Here is a 15,000-nt window from a genome sequence, read left to right on the forward strand (position 1 = left end):
CAGTGCATTATATAAGTAGGGAAGGAAACCCAAAAGCTTACAGCACCTGGTATTCCCAAAAGTACTAACCAGGCCTATTAGATAATTACTGAAATAATCCAAAAGTACTAACCTGGCCCAAACCTGCTTACATTCTGAGATCGGGCATTGACTCTTTTTTTTTTCTTTTTTTTTTTGCAAGATTATTGGACAATTAGTGAAAATTTCCTAAAGTACTAACCAGGCCTATTAGATAATTATTGAAAAAATCCAAAAGTACTAACCTGGCCCAAACCTGCTTACATTCCGAGATCGGGCATTGACTCTTTTTTTTTTTTTTTTGCAAGATTATTGGACAATTAGTGAAAATTTCCTAAAGTACTAACCAGGCCTATTAGATAATTATTGAAAAAATCCAAAAGTACTAACCTGGCCCAAACCTGCTTACATTCCGAGATCGGGCATTGACTCTTTTTTTTTTTTTTTTTTTTGCAAGATTATTGGACAATTAGTGAACATTTCCTAAGTACTAACAAGGCCTAATAGATAATTACTGAAAAAACCAAAAGTACTAACCAGGCCCAAACCTGCTTAGCTTCCGAGATCAGACGAGATCGGGCATAGCCAGGTTGGTATGGCCGTAAGCGAAGGAGGCTGAAAAAAGAGGGCTATTTAAAGATCAGCCACTATAATCGCCAGTGCATTATATAAGTAGGGAAGGAAACCCAAAAGCTTACAGCACCTGGTATTCCCAAAAGTACTAACCAGGCCTATTAGATAATTACTGAAAAAATCCAAAAGTACTAACCTGCCCCAAACCTGCTTACATTCTGAGATCGGGCATTGACTCTTTTTTGTTTTTTTACAAGATTATTGGACAATTAGTGAAAATTTCCTAAAGTACTAACCAGGCCTATTAGATAATTACTGAAAAAATCCAAAAGTACTGACCTGCCCCAAACCTGCTTACATTCTGAGATCGGGCATTGACTCTTTTTTGTTTTTTTACAAGATTATTGGACAATTAGTGAAAATTTCCTAAAGTACTAACCAGGCCTATTAGATAATTACTGAAAAAATCCAAAAGTACTAACCTGCCCCAAACCTGCTTACATTCTGAGATCGGGCATTGACTCTTTTTTGTTTTTTTGCAAGATTATTGGACAATTAGTGAACATTTCCAAAAGTACTAACCAGGCCTATTAGATAATTACTGAAAAAATCCAAAAGTACTAACCAGGCCTAAACCTGCTTAGCTTCCGAGATCAGACGAGATCGGGCATAGCCAGGTTGGTATGGCCGTAAGCGAAGGAGGCTGCAAAGAGAGGGCTATTTAAAGATCAGCCACTATAATCGCCAGTGCTTTATATAAGTAGGAAAGGAAACCCAAAAGCTTACAGCACCTGGTATTCCCAGGCGGTCTCCCATCCAAGTACTAACCAGGCCCAAACCTGCTTAGCTTCCGAGATCAGACGAGATCGGGCATAGCCAGGTTGGTATGGCCGTAAGCGAAGGAGGCTGCAAAGAGAGGGCTATTTAAAGATCTGCCACTATAATCGCCAGTGCATTATATAAGTAGGGAAGGAAACCCAAAAGCTTACAGCACCTGGTATTCCCAAAAGTACTAACCAGGCCTATTATATAATTACTGAAAAAATCCAAAAGTACTAACCTGGCCCAAACCTGCTTACATTCTGAGATCGGGCATTGACTCTTTTTTGTTTTTTTACAAGATTATTGGACAATTAGTGAATTTTTCCAAAAGTACTAACCAGGCCTATTAGATATTTACTGAAAAAATCCAAAAGTACTAACCTGGCCCAAAACTGCTAACATTCTGAGGTCGGGCATTGACTCTTTTTTTTTTTTTGCAAGATTACTTGACAATTAGTGAAAATTTCCAAAAGTACTAACCAGGCCTATTAGATAATTACTGAAAAAATCCAAAAGTACTAACCTGGCCCAAACCTGCTTAGATTTGGAGATCAGTTGAGATCGGGCATAGCCAGGATGGTATGGCCATAAGCGAAGGAGGCTGCAAAGAGAGGGCTATTTAAAGATCAGCCACTATAATCACCAGTGCATTATATAAGTAGGGAAGGAAACCCAAAAGCTTACAGCACCTGGTATTCCCAAAAGTACTAACCAGGCCTATTAGATAATTACTGAAAAAATCCAAAAGTACTAACCTGGCCCAAACCTGCTTACATTCTGAGATCGGGCATTGACTCTTTTTTTTTTTTTTTGCAAGATTATTGGACAATTCGTGAAAATTTCCTAAAGTACTAACCAGGCCTATTAGATAATTATTGAAAAATTCCAAAATTACTAACCTGACCCAAACCTGCTTACATTCAGAGATCGGGCATTGACTCTTTTTTTTTTTTTTTTGCAAGATTATTGGACAATTAGTGAACATTTCCAAAAGTACTAACCAGGCCTATTAGATAATTACTGAAAAAATCCAAAAGTACTAACCTGGCCCAAACCTGCTTAGATTTGGAGATCAGTTGAGATCGGGCATAGCCAGGATGGTATGGCCATAAGCGAAGGAGGCTGCAAAGAGAGGGCTATTTAAAGATCAGCCACTATAATCGCCAGTGCTTTATATAAGTAGGGAAGGAAACCCAAAAGCTTACAGCACCTGGTATTCCCAGGCGGTCTCCCATCCAAGTACTAACCAGGCCCAAACCTGCTTAGCTTCCGAGATCAGACGAGATCGGGCATAGCCAGGTTGGAATGGCCGTAAGCGAAGGAGGCTGCAAAGAGAGGGCTATTTAAAGATCAGCCACTATAATCGCCAGTGCATTATATAAGTAGGGAAGGAAACCCAAAAGCTTACAGCACCTGGTATTCCCAAAAGTACTAACCAGGCCTATTAGATAATTACTGAAATAATCCAAAAGTACTAACCTGGCCCAAACCTGCTTACATTCTGAGATCGGGCATTGACTCTTTTTTTTTTTCTTTTTTTTTTGCAAGATTATTGGACAATTAGTGAAAATTTCCTAAAGTACTAACCAGGCCTATTAGATAATTATTGAAAAAATCCAAAAGTACTAACCTGGCCCAAACCTGCTTACATTCCGAGATCGGGCATTGACTCTTTTTTTTTTTTTTTGCAAGATTATTGGACAATTAGTGAAAATTTCCTAAAGTACTAACCAGGCCTATTAGATAATTATTGAAAAAATCCAAAAGTACTAACCTGGCCCAAACCTGCTTACATTCTGAGATCGGGCATTGACTCTTTCTTGTTGTTTTTACAAGATTATTAGACAATTAGTGAATTTTTCCAAAAGTACTAACCAGGCCTATTAGATATTTACTGAAAAAATCCAAAAGAACTAACCTGGCCCAAACCTGCTAACATTCTGAGGTCGGGCATTGACTCTTTTTTTTTTTTTGCAAGATTATTGGACAATTAGTGAAAATTTCCAAAAGTACTAACCAGGCCTATTAGATAATTACTGAAAAAATCCAAAAGTACTAACCTGGCCCAAACCTGCTTACATTCTGAGATCGGGCATTGACTCTTTTTTTTTTTTTTTTGCAAGATTATTGGACAATAAGTGAAAATTTCCTAAAGTACTAACCAGGCCTATTAGATAATTACTGAAAAAATCCAAAAGTACTAACCTGGCCCAAACCTGCTTACATTCTGAGATCGGGCATTGACTCTTTTTTTTTTTTTTGCAAGATTATTGGACAATTCGTGAAAATTTCCTAAAGTACTAACCAGGCCTATTAGATAATTATTGAAAAATTCCAAAATTACTAACCTGACCCAAACCTGCTTACATTCTGAGATCGGGCATTGACTCTTTTTTTTTTTTTTTTTGCAAGATTATTGGACAATTAGTGAACATTTCCAAAAGTACTAACCAGGCCTATTAGATAATTACTGAAACCCAAAAGCTTACATCACCTGGTATTCCCAGGCGGTCTCCCATCCAAGTACTAACCAGGCCCAAACCTGCTTAGCTTCCGAGATCAGACGAGATCGGGCATAGCCAGGTTGGAATGGCCGTAAGCGAAGGAGGCTGCAAAGAGAGGGCTATTTAAAGATCAGCCACTATAATCGCCAGTGCATTATATAAGTAGGGAAGGAAACCCAAAAGCTTACAGCACCTGGTATTCCCAAAAGTACTAACCAGGCCTATTAGATATTTACTGAAAAAATCCAAAAGTACTAACCTGGCCCAAACCTGCTTACATTCTGAGATCGGGCATTGACTCTTTTTTTTTTTTTTTGCAAGATTATTGGACAATTCGTGAAAATTTCCTAAAGTACTAACCAGGCCTATTAGATAATTATTGAAAAATTCCAAAATTACTAACCTGACCCAAACCTGCTTACATTCTGAGATCGGGCATTGACTCTTTTTTTTTTTTTTTGCAAGATTATTGGACAATTAGTGAACATTTCCAAAAGTACTAACCAGGCCTATTAGATAATTACTGAAAAAATCCAAAAGTACTAACCTGGCCCAAACCTGCTTAGATTTGGAGATCAGTTGAGATCGGGCATAGCCAGGATGGTATGGCCATAAGCGAAGGAGGCTGCGAAGAGAGGGCTATTTAAAGATCAGCCACTATAATCGCCAGTGCTTTATATAAGTAGGGAAGGAAACCCAAAAGCTTACAGCACCTGGTATTCCCAGGCGGTCTCCCATCCAAGTACTAACCAGGCCCAAACCTGCTTAGCTTCCGAGATCAGACGAGATCGGGCATAGCCAGGTTGGAATGGCCGTAAGCGAAGGAGGCTGCAAAGAGAGGGCTATTTAAAGATCAGCCACTATAATCGCCAGTGCATTATATAAGTAGGGAAGGAAACCCAAAAGCTTACAGCACCTGGTATTCCCAAAAGTACTAACCAGGCCTATTAGATAATTACTGAAATAATCCAAAAGTACTAACCTGGCCCAAACCTGCTTACATTCTGAGATCGGGCATTGACTCTTTTTTTTTTTCTTTTTTTTTTGCAAGATTATTGGACAATTAGTGAAAATTTCCTAAAGTACTAACCAGGCCTATTAGATAATTATTGAAAAAATCCAAAAGTACTAACCTGGCCCAAACCTGCTTACATTCCGAGATCGGGCATTGACTCTTTTTTTTTTTTTTTGCAAGATTATTGGACAATTAGTGAAAATTTCCTAAAGTACTAACCAGGCCTATTAGATAATTATTGAAAAAATCCAAAAGTACTAACCTGGCCCAAACCTGCTTACATTCTGAGATCGGGCATTGACTCTTTCTTGTTGTTTTTACAAGATTATTAGACAATTAGTGAATTTTTCCAAAAGTACTAACCAGGCCTATTAGATATTTACTGAAAAAATCCAAAAGAACTAACCTGGCCCAAACCTGCTAACATTCTGAGGTCGGGCATTGACTCTTTTTTTTTTTTTTGCAAGATTATTGGACAATTAGTGAAAATTTCCAAAAGTACTAACCAGGCCTATTAGATAATTACTGAAAAAATCCAAAAGTACTAACCTGGCCCAAACCTGCTTACATTCTGAGATCGGGCATTGACTCTTTTTTTTTTTTTTTTGCAAGATTATTGGACAATAAGTGAAAATTTCTAAAAGTACTAACCAGGCCTATTAGATAATTACTGAAAAAATCCAAAAGTACTAACCTGGCCCAAACCTGCTTACATTCTGAGATCGGGCATTGACTCTTTTTTTTTTTTTTGCAAGATTATTGGACAATTCGTGAAAATTTCCTAAAGTACTAACCAGGCCTATTAGATAATTATTGAAAAATTCCAAAATTACTAACCTGACCCAAACCTGCTTACATTCTGAGATCGGGCATTGACTCTTTTTTTTTTTTTTTTTGCAAGATTATTGGACAATTAGTGAACATTTCCAAAAGTACTAACCAGGCCTATTAGATAATTACTGAAAAAATCCAAAAGTACTAACCTGGCTCAAACCTGCTTAGATTTGGAGATCAGTTGAGATCGGGCATAGCCAGGATGGTATGGCCATAAGCGAAAGAGGCTGCAAAGAGAGGGCTATTTAAAGATCAGCCACTATAATCGCCAGTGCTTTATATAAGTAGGGAAGGAAACCCAAAAGCTTACATCACCTGGTATTCCCAGGCGGTCTCCCATCCAAGTACTAACCAGGCCCAAACCTGCTTAGCTTCCGAGATCAGACGAGATCAGGCATAGCCAGGTTGGAATGGCCGTAAGCGAAGGAGGCTGCAAAGAGAGGGCTATTTAAAGATCAGCCACTATAATCGCCAGTGCATTATATAAGTAGGGAAGGAAACCCAAAAGCTTACAGCACCTGGTATTCCCAAAAGTACTAACCAGGCCTATTAGATATTTACTGAAAAAATCCAAAAGTACTAACCTGGCCCAAACCTGCTTACATTCTGAGATCGGGCATTGACTCTTTTTTTTTTTTTTTGCAAGATTATTGGACAATTCGTGAAAATTTCCTAAAGTACTAACCAGGCCTATTAGATAATTATTGAAAAATTCCAAAATTACTAACCTGACCCAAACCTGCTTACATTCTGAGATCGGGCATTGACTCTTTTTTTTTTTTTTTGCAAGATCATTGGACAATTAGTGAACATTTCCAAAAGTACTAACCAGGCCTATTAGATAATTACTGAAAAAATCCAAAAGTACTAACCTGGCCCAAATCTGCTTAGATTTGGAGATCAGTTGAGATCGGGCATAGCCAGGATGGTATGGCCATAAGCGAAGGAGGCTGCAAAGAGAGGGCTATTTAAAGATCAGCCACTATAATCGCCAGTGCTTTATATAAGTAGGGAAGGAAACCCAAAAGCTTACAGCACCTGGTATTCCCAGGCGGTCTCCCATCCAAGTACTAACCAGGCCCAAACCTGCTTAGCTTCCGAGATCAGACGAGATCGGGCATAGCCAGGTTGGAATGGCCGTAAGCGAAGGAGGCTGCAAAGAGAGGGCTATTTAAAGATCAGCCACTATAATCGCCAGTGCATTATATAAGTAGGGAAGGAAACCCAAAAGCTTACAGCACCTGGTATTCCCAAAAGTACTAACCAGGCCTATTAGATAATTACTGAAATAATCCAAAAGTACTAACCTGGCCCAAACCTGCTTACATTCTGAGATCGGGCATTGACTCTTTTTTTTTTCTTTTTTTTTTGCAAGATTATTGCACAATTAGTGAAAATTTCCTAAAGTACTAACCAGGCCTATTAGATAATTATTGAAAAAATCCAAAAGTACTAACCTGGCCCAAACCTGCTTATATTCCGAGATCGGGCATTGACTCTTTTTTTTTTTTTTTTGCAAGATTATTGGACAATTAGTGAAAATTTCCTAAAGTACTAACCAGGCCTATTAGATAATTATTGAAAAAATCCAAAAGTACTAACCTGGCCCAAACCTGCTTACATTCCGAGATCGGGCATTGACTCTTTTTTTTTTTTTTTTTTTGCAAGATTATTGGACAATTAGTGAACATTTCCTAAGTACTAACAAGGCCTAATAGATAATTACTGAAAAAACCAAAAGTACTAACCAGGCCCAAACCTGCTTAGCTTCCGAGATCAGACGAGATCGGGCATAGCCAGGTTGGTATGGCCGTAAGCGAAGGAGGCTGCAAAAAGAGGGCTATTTAAAGATCAGCCACTATAATCGCCAGTGCATTATATAAGTAGGGAAGGAAACCCAAAAGCTTACAGCACCTGGTATTCCCAAAAGTACTAACCAGGCCTATTAGATAATTACTGAAAAAATCCAAAAGTACTAACCTGCCCCAAACCTGCTTACATTCTGAGATCGGGCATTGACTCTTTTTTGTTTTTTTACAAGATTATTGGACAATTAGTGAAAATTTCCTAAAGTACTAACCAGGCCTATTAGATAATTACTGAAAAAATTCAAAGTACTAACCCGGTCCAAACCTGCTTACATTCTGAGATCGGGCATTGACTCTTTTTTTTTTTTTTTTTGCAAGATTATTGGACAATAAGTGAAAATTTCCAAAAGTACTAACCAGGCCTATTAGATAATTATTGAAAAAATCCAAAAGTACTAACCTGGCCCAAACCTGCTAACATTCTGAGGTCGGGCATTGACTCTTTTTTTTTTTTTTTTGCAAGATTATTGGACAATTAGTGAAAATTTCCAAAAGTACTAACCAGGCCTATTAGATAATTAATGAAAAAATCCAAAAGTACTAACCTGGCCCAAACCTGCTTAGATTTGGAGATCAGTTGAGATCGGGCATAGCCAGGATGGTATGGCCATAAGCGAAGGAGGCTGCAAAGAGAGGGCTATTTAAAGATCAGCCACTATAATCGCCAGTGCTTTATATAAGTAGGGAAGGAAACCCAAAAGCTTACAGGACCTGGTATTCCCAGGCGGTCTCCCATCCAAGTACTAACCAGGCCCAAACCTGCTTAGCTTCCGAGATCAGACGAGATCGGGCATAGCCAGGTTGGTATGGCCGTAAGCGAAGGAGGCTGCAAAGAGAGGGCTATTTAAAGATCAGCCACTATAATCGCCAGTGCATTATATAAGTAGGGAAGGAAACCCAGAAGCTTACAGCACCTGGTATTCCCAAAAGTACTATCCAGGCCTATTAGATAATTACTGAAAAAATCCAAAAGTACTAACCTAGCCCAAACCTGCTTACATTCAGAGATCGGGCATTGACTCTTTTTTTTTTTGCAAGATTATTGGACAATTAGTGAAAATTTCCAAAAGTACTAACCAGGCCTATTAGATAATTACTGAAAAAATCCAAAAGTACTAACCTGGCCCAAACCTGATTACATTCTGAGATCGGGCATTGACTCTTTTTTTATTTTTTTTTGCAAGATTATTGGACAATTAGTGAAAATTTCCAAAAGTACTAACCAGGCCTATTAGATAATTACTGAAAAAATCCAAAAGTACTAACCTGGCCCAAACCTGCTTAGATTTGGAGATCAGTTGAGATCAGGCATAGCCAGGATGGTATGGCCATAAGTGAAGGAGGCTGCAAAGAGAGGGCTATTTAAAGATCAGCCACTATAATCGCCAGTGCTTTATATAAGTAGGGAAGGAAACCCAAAAGCTTACAGCACCTGGTATTCCCAGGCGGTCTCCCATCCAAGTACTAACCAGGCCCAAACCTGCTTAGCTTCCGAGATCAGACGAGATCGGGCATAGCCAGGTTGGTATGGCCGTAAGCGAAGGAAGCTGCAAAGAGAGGGCTATTTAAAGATCAGCCACTATAATCGCCAGTGCATTATATAAGTAGGGAAGGAAACCCAAAAGCTTACAGCACCTGGTATTCCCAAAAGTACTAACCAGGCCTATTAGATAATTACTGAAAAAATCCAAAAGTACTAACCTGGCCCAAACCTGCTTACATTCTGAGATCGGGCATTGACTCTTTTTTTTTTTTTTTGCAGGATTATTGGACAATTAGTGAAAATTTCCAAAAGTACTAACCAGGCCTATTAGATAATTACTGAAAAAATCCAAAAGTACTAACCTGGCCCAAACCTGCTTACATTCTGAGATCGGGCATTGACTCTTTTTTTTTTTTTTTGCAAGATTTTTGGACAATTAGTGAAAATTTCCAAAAGTACTAACCAGGCCTATTAGATAATTACTGAAAAAATCCAAAAGTACTAACCTGGCCCAAACCTGCTTAGATTTGGAGATCAGTTGAGATCAGGCATAGCCAGGATGGTATGGCCATAAGCGAAGGAGGCTGCAAAGAGAGGGCTATTAAAAGATCACCCACTATAATCGCCAGTGCATTATATAAGTAGGGAAGGAAACCCAAAAGCTTACAGCACCTGGTATTCCCAAAAGTATTAACCAGGCCTATTAGATAATTACTGAAAAAATCCAAAAGTACTAACCTGGCCCAAGCCTGCTTACATTCTGAGATCGGGCATTGACTCTTTTTTTTTTGCAAGATTATTGGACAATTAGTGAAAATTTCCAAAAGTACTAACCAGGCCTATTAGATAATTACTGAAAAAATCCAAAAGTACTAACCTGGCCCAAACCTGCTTACATTCTGAGATCGGGCATTGACTCTTTTTTTTTTTTTTTTGCAAGATTATTGGACAATTAGTGAAAATTTCCAAAAGTACTAACCAGGCCTATTAGATAATTACTGAAAAAATCCAAAAGGACTAACCTGGCCCAAACCTGCTTACATTCTGAGATCGGGCATTGACTCTTTTTTTTTTTTTTTTTTTTGCAAGTTTATTGGACAATTAGTGAAAATTTCCTAAAGTACTAACCAGGCCTATTAGATAATTACTGAAAAAATCCAAAAGTACTAACCTGGCCCAAACCTGCTTAGATTTGGAGATCAGTTGAGATCGGGCATAGCCAGGATGGTATGGCCATAAGCGAAGGAGGCTGCAAAGAGAGGGCTATTTAAAGATCAGCCACTATAATCGCCAGTGCATTATATAAGTACGGAAGGAAACCCAAAAGCTTACAGCACCTGGTATTCCCAAAAGTACTAACCAGGCCTATTAGATAATTACTGAAAAAATCCAAAAGTACTAACCTGGCCCAAACCTGCTTACATTCTGAGATCGGGCATTGACTCTTTTTTTTTTTTTTTTTTTGCAAGATTATTGGACAATTAGTGAAAATTTCCAAAAGTACTAACCAGGCCTATTAGATAATTACTGAAAAAATCCAAAAGTACTAACCTGGCCCAAACCTGCTTACATTTGGAGATCAGTTGAGATCGGGCATAGCCAGGATGGTATGGCCATAAGCGAAGGAGGCTGCAAAGAGAGGGCTATTTAAAGATCAGCCACTATAATCGCCAGTGCTTTATGTAAGTAGGGAAGGAAACCCAAAAGCTTACAGCACCTGGTATTCCCAGGCGGTCTCCCATCCAAGTACTAACCAGGCCCAAACCTTCTTAGCTTCCGAGATCAGACGAGATCGGGCATAGCCAGGTTGGTATGGCCGTAAGCGAAGGAGGCTGCAAAGAGAGGGCTATTTAAAGATCACCGACTATAATCGCCAGTGCATTATATAAGTAGGGAACATTACATTCTGAGATCGGGCATTGACTCTTTTTTTTTTTTGCAAGATTTATGGACAATAAGTGAAAATTTCTAAAAGTACTAACCAGGCCTATTAGATAATTAATGAAAAAATCCAAAAGTACTAACCTGGCCCAAACCTGCTTACATTCCGAGATCGGGCATTTACTCTTTTTTTTTTTTTTTTTTTTGCAAGATTATTGGACAATTAGTGAACATTTCCAAAAGTACTAACCAGGCCTATTAGATAATTACTGAAAAAATTCCAAAAGTACTAACCTGGCCCAAACCTGCTTAGATTTGGAGATCAGTTGAGATCATGCATAGCCAGGATGGTATGGCCATAAGCGAAGGAGGCTGCAAAGAGAGGGCTATTTAAAGATCAGCCACTATAATCGCCAGTGCTTTATATAAGTAGGGAAGGAAACCCAAAAGCTTACAGCACATGGTATTCCCAAAAGTACTAACCAGGCCTATTAGATAATCACTGAAAAAATCCAAAAGTACTAACCTGGCCCAAACCTGCTTACATTCTGAGATCGGGCATTGACTCTTTTTTTTTTTTTTTTTGCAAGATTATTGGACAATTAGTGAAAATTTCCAAAAGTACTAACCAGGCCTATTAGATAATTACTGAAAAAATCCAAAAGTACTAACCTGGCCCAAACCTGCTAACATTCTGAGGTCGGGCATTGACTCTTTTTTTTTTTGCAAGATTATTGGACAATTAGTGAAAATTTCCAAAAGTACTAACCAGGCCTATTAGATAATTACTGAAAAAATCCAAAGTACTAACCCGGCCCAAACCTGCTTACATTCTGAGATCGGGCATTGACTCTTTTTTTTTTTTTGCAAGATTTATGGACAATAAGTGAAAATTTCTAAAAGTACTAACCAGGCCTATTAGATAATTAATGAAAAAATCCAAAAGTACTAACCTGGCCCAAACCTGCTTACATTCCGAGATCGGGCATTGACTCTTTTTTTTTTTTTTTTTTTTTGCAAGATTATTGGACAATTAGTGAACATTTCCAAAAGTACTAACCAGGCCTATTAGATAATTACTGAAAAAATCCAACAGTAATAACCAGGCCCAAACCTGCTTAGCTTCCGAGATCAGACGAGACCGGGCATAGCCAGGTTGGTATGGACGTAAGCGAAGGAGGCTGCAAAGAGAGGGCTATTTAAAGATCAGCCACTAAAATCGCCAGTGCTTTATATAAGTAGGGAAGGAAACCCAAAAGCTTACAGCACCTGGTATTCCCAGGCGGTCTCCCATCCAAGTACTAACCAGGCCCAAACCTTCTTAGCTTCCGAGATCAGACGAGATCGGGCATAGCCAGGTTGGTATGGCCGTAAGCGAAGGAGGCTGCAAAGAGAGGGCTATTTAAAGATCAGCCACTATAATCGCCAGTGCATTATATAAGTAGGGAAGGAAACCCAAAAGCTTACAGCACCTGGTATTCCCAAAAGTACTAACCAGGCCTATTATATAATTACTGAAAAAATCCAAAAGTACTAACCTGGCCCAAACCTGCTTACATTCTGAGATCGGGCATTGACTCTTTTTTTTTTTTTTTTGCAAGATTATTGGACAATTAGTGAAAATTTCCAAAAGTACTAACCAGGCCTATTAGATAATTACTGAAAAAATTCCAAAAGTACTAACCTGGCCCAAACCTGCTTACATTCTGAGATCGGGCATTGACTCTTTTTTTTTTTTTTTTGCAAGATTATTGGACAATTAGTGAAAATTTCCAAAAGTACTAACCAGGCCTATAAGATAATTACTGAAAAAATCCAAAAGTACTAACCTGGCCCAAACCTGCTTAGATTTGGAGATCAGTTGAGATCAGGCATAGCCAGGATGGTATGGCCATAAGCGAAGGAGGCTGCAAAGAGAGGGCTATTTAAAGATCAGCCACTATAATCGCCAGTGCTTTATATAAGTAGGGAAGGAAACCCAAAAGCTTACAGCACATGGTATTCCCAAAAGTACTAACCAGGCCTATTAGATAATCACTGAAAAAATCCAAAAGTACTAACCTGGCCCAAACCTGCTTACATTCTGAGATCGGGCATTGACTCTTTTTTTTTTTTTTTTTGCAAGATTATTGTACAATTAGTGAAAATTTCCAAAAGTACTAACCAGGCCTATTAGATAATTACTGAAAAAATCCAAAAGTACTAACCTGGCCCAAACCTGCTTACATTCTGAGATCGGGCATTGACCCTTTTTTTTTTTTTTTTTGCAAGATTATTGGACAATTAGTGAAAATTTCCAAAAGTACTAACCAGGCCTATTAGATAATTACTGAAAAAATCCAAAAGTACTAACCTGGCCCAAACCTGCTTAGATTTGGAGATCAGTTGAGATCAGGCATAGCCAGGATGGTATGGCCATAAGCGAAGGAGGCTGCAAAGAGAGGGCTATTTAAAGATCAGCCACTATAATCGGCAGTGCTTTATATAAGTAGGGAAGGAAACCCAAAAGCTTACAGCACCTGGTATTCCCAGGCGGTCTCCCATCCAAGTACTAACCAGGCCCAAACCTGCTTAGCTTCCGAGATCAGACGAGATCGGGCATAGCCAGGTTGGTATGGCCGTAAGCGAAGGAGGCTGCAAACTGAAGGCAATTTAAAGATCAGCCACTATAATCGCCAGTGCATTATATAAGTAGGGAAGGAAACCCAAAAGCTTACAGCACCTGGTATTCCCAAAAATACTAACCAAGCCTATTAGATAATTACTGAAAAAATCCAAAAGTACTAACCTGGCCCAAACCTGCTTACATTCTGAGATCGGGCATTGACTCTTTTTTTTTTTTTTTGCAAGATTATTGGACACTTAGTGAAAATTTCCAAAAGTACTAACCAGGCCTATTAGATAATTACTGAAAAAATCCAAAAGTACTAACCTGGCCCAAACCTGCTAACATTCTGAGGTCGGGCATTGACTCTTTTTTTTTTTTTTTGCAAGATTATTGGACAATTAGTGAAAATTTCCAAAAGTACTAACCAGGCCTATTAGATAATTACTGAAAAAATCCAAAAGTACTAACCTGGCCCAAACCTGCTTACATTCTGAGATCGGGCATTGACTCTTTTTTTTTTTTTTTTTGCAAGATTATTGGACAATTAGTGAAAATTTCCAAAAGTACTAACCAGGCCTATTAGATAATTAATGAAAAAATCCAAAAGTACTAACCTGGCCCAAACCTGCTTAGATTTGGAGATCAGTTGAGATCGGGCATAGCCAGGATGGTATGGCCATAAGCGAAGGAGGCTGCAAAGATAGGGCTATTTAAAGATCAGCCACTATAATCGCCAGTGCTTTATATAAGTAGGGAAGGAAACCCAAAAGCTTACAGGACCTGGTATTCCCAGGCGGTCTCCCATCCAAGTACTAACCAGGCCCAAACCTGCTTAGCTTCCGAGATCAGACGAGATCGGGCATAGCCAGGTTGGTATGGCCGTAAGCGAAGGAGGCTGCAAAGAGAGGGCTATTTAAAGATCAGCCACTATAATCGCCAGTGCATTATATAAGTAGGGAAGGAAACCCAGAAGCTTACAGCACCTGGTATTCCCAAAAGTACTATCCAGGCCTATTAGATAATTACTGAAAAAATCCAAAAGTACTAACCTAGCCCAAACCTGCTTACATTCAGAGATCGGGCATTGACTCTTTTTTTTTTTTTGCAAGATTATTGGACAATTAGTGAAAATTTCCAAAAGTACTAACCAGGCCTATTAGATAATTACTGAAAAAATCCAAAAGTACTAACCTGGCCCAAACCTGCTTACATTCTGAGATCGGGCATTGACTCTTTTTTTTTTTTTTTTTTGCAAGATTATTGGACAATTAGTGAAAATTTCCAAAAGTACTAACCAGGCCTATTAGATAATTACTGAAAAAATCCAAAAGTACTAACCTGGCCCAAACCTGCTTAGATTTGGAGATCAGTTGAGATCAGGCATAGCCAGGATG

General features: G+C 38.7%; 12 non-coding genes across 12 annotated transcripts; all 12 read right to left on the minus strand.

Annotated features, from left to right (window-relative positions):
- Window positions 1-1,370: 1,370 nt before the first annotated feature.
- On the minus strand, window positions 1,371-1,489 carry LOC132150816 (5S ribosomal RNA). The gene has a single exon (XR_009435996.1). It is a non-coding gene; the product is annotated as a 5S ribosomal RNA (ribosomal RNA).
- A 1,122-nt stretch (window positions 1,490-2,611) lies between these two features.
- Window positions 2,612-2,730, minus strand: LOC132151085 (5S ribosomal RNA). The gene has a single exon (XR_009436248.1). It is a non-coding gene; the product is annotated as a 5S ribosomal RNA (ribosomal RNA).
- A 1,165-nt stretch (window positions 2,731-3,895) lies between these two features.
- Window positions 3,896-4,014, minus strand: LOC132150276 (5S ribosomal RNA). Its single transcript, XR_009435513.1, has one exon. It is a non-coding gene; the product is annotated as a 5S ribosomal RNA (ribosomal RNA).
- A 604-nt stretch (window positions 4,015-4,618) lies between these two features.
- LOC132151086 (5S ribosomal RNA) lies at window positions 4,619-4,737 on the minus strand. Its single transcript, XR_009436249.1, has one exon. It is a non-coding gene; the product is annotated as a 5S ribosomal RNA (ribosomal RNA).
- A 1,332-nt stretch (window positions 4,738-6,069) lies between these two features.
- Window positions 6,070-6,188, minus strand: LOC132150488 (5S ribosomal RNA). The gene has a single exon (XR_009435718.1). It is a non-coding gene; the product is annotated as a 5S ribosomal RNA (ribosomal RNA).
- Window positions 6,189-6,792: 604 nt separating this feature from the next.
- LOC132151088 (5S ribosomal RNA) lies at window positions 6,793-6,911 on the minus strand. Its single transcript, XR_009436250.1, has one exon. It is a non-coding gene; the product is annotated as a 5S ribosomal RNA (ribosomal RNA).
- Window positions 6,912-8,333: 1,422 nt separating this feature from the next.
- Window positions 8,334-8,452, minus strand: LOC132150087 (5S ribosomal RNA). The gene has a single exon (XR_009435333.1). It is a non-coding gene; the product is annotated as a 5S ribosomal RNA (ribosomal RNA).
- A 602-nt stretch (window positions 8,453-9,054) lies between these two features.
- LOC132150817 (5S ribosomal RNA) lies at window positions 9,055-9,173 on the minus strand. The gene has a single exon (XR_009435997.1). It is a non-coding gene; the product is annotated as a 5S ribosomal RNA (ribosomal RNA).
- A 1,649-nt stretch (window positions 9,174-10,822) lies between these two features.
- Window positions 10,823-10,941, minus strand: LOC132149929 (5S ribosomal RNA). Its single transcript, XR_009435185.1, has one exon. It is a non-coding gene; the product is annotated as a 5S ribosomal RNA (ribosomal RNA).
- Window positions 10,942-12,255: 1,314 nt separating this feature from the next.
- On the minus strand, window positions 12,256-12,374 carry LOC132149930 (5S ribosomal RNA). The gene has a single exon (XR_009435186.1). It is a non-coding gene; the product is annotated as a 5S ribosomal RNA (ribosomal RNA).
- A 1,131-nt stretch (window positions 12,375-13,505) lies between these two features.
- LOC132150818 (5S ribosomal RNA) lies at window positions 13,506-13,624 on the minus strand. Its single transcript, XR_009435998.1, has one exon. It is a non-coding gene; the product is annotated as a 5S ribosomal RNA (ribosomal RNA).
- Window positions 13,625-14,374: 750 nt separating this feature from the next.
- Window positions 14,375-14,493, minus strand: LOC132150088 (5S ribosomal RNA). Its single transcript, XR_009435334.1, has one exon. It is a non-coding gene; the product is annotated as a 5S ribosomal RNA (ribosomal RNA).
- Window positions 14,494-15,000: the final 507 nt, after the last annotated feature.

This window comes from Carassius carassius, chromosome 9 (assembly GCF_963082965.1).
Source record: "Carassius carassius chromosome 9, fCarCar2.1, whole genome shotgun sequence".
Taxonomy (NCBI): domain Eukaryota; kingdom Metazoa; phylum Chordata; class Actinopteri; order Cypriniformes; family Cyprinidae; genus Carassius; species Carassius carassius.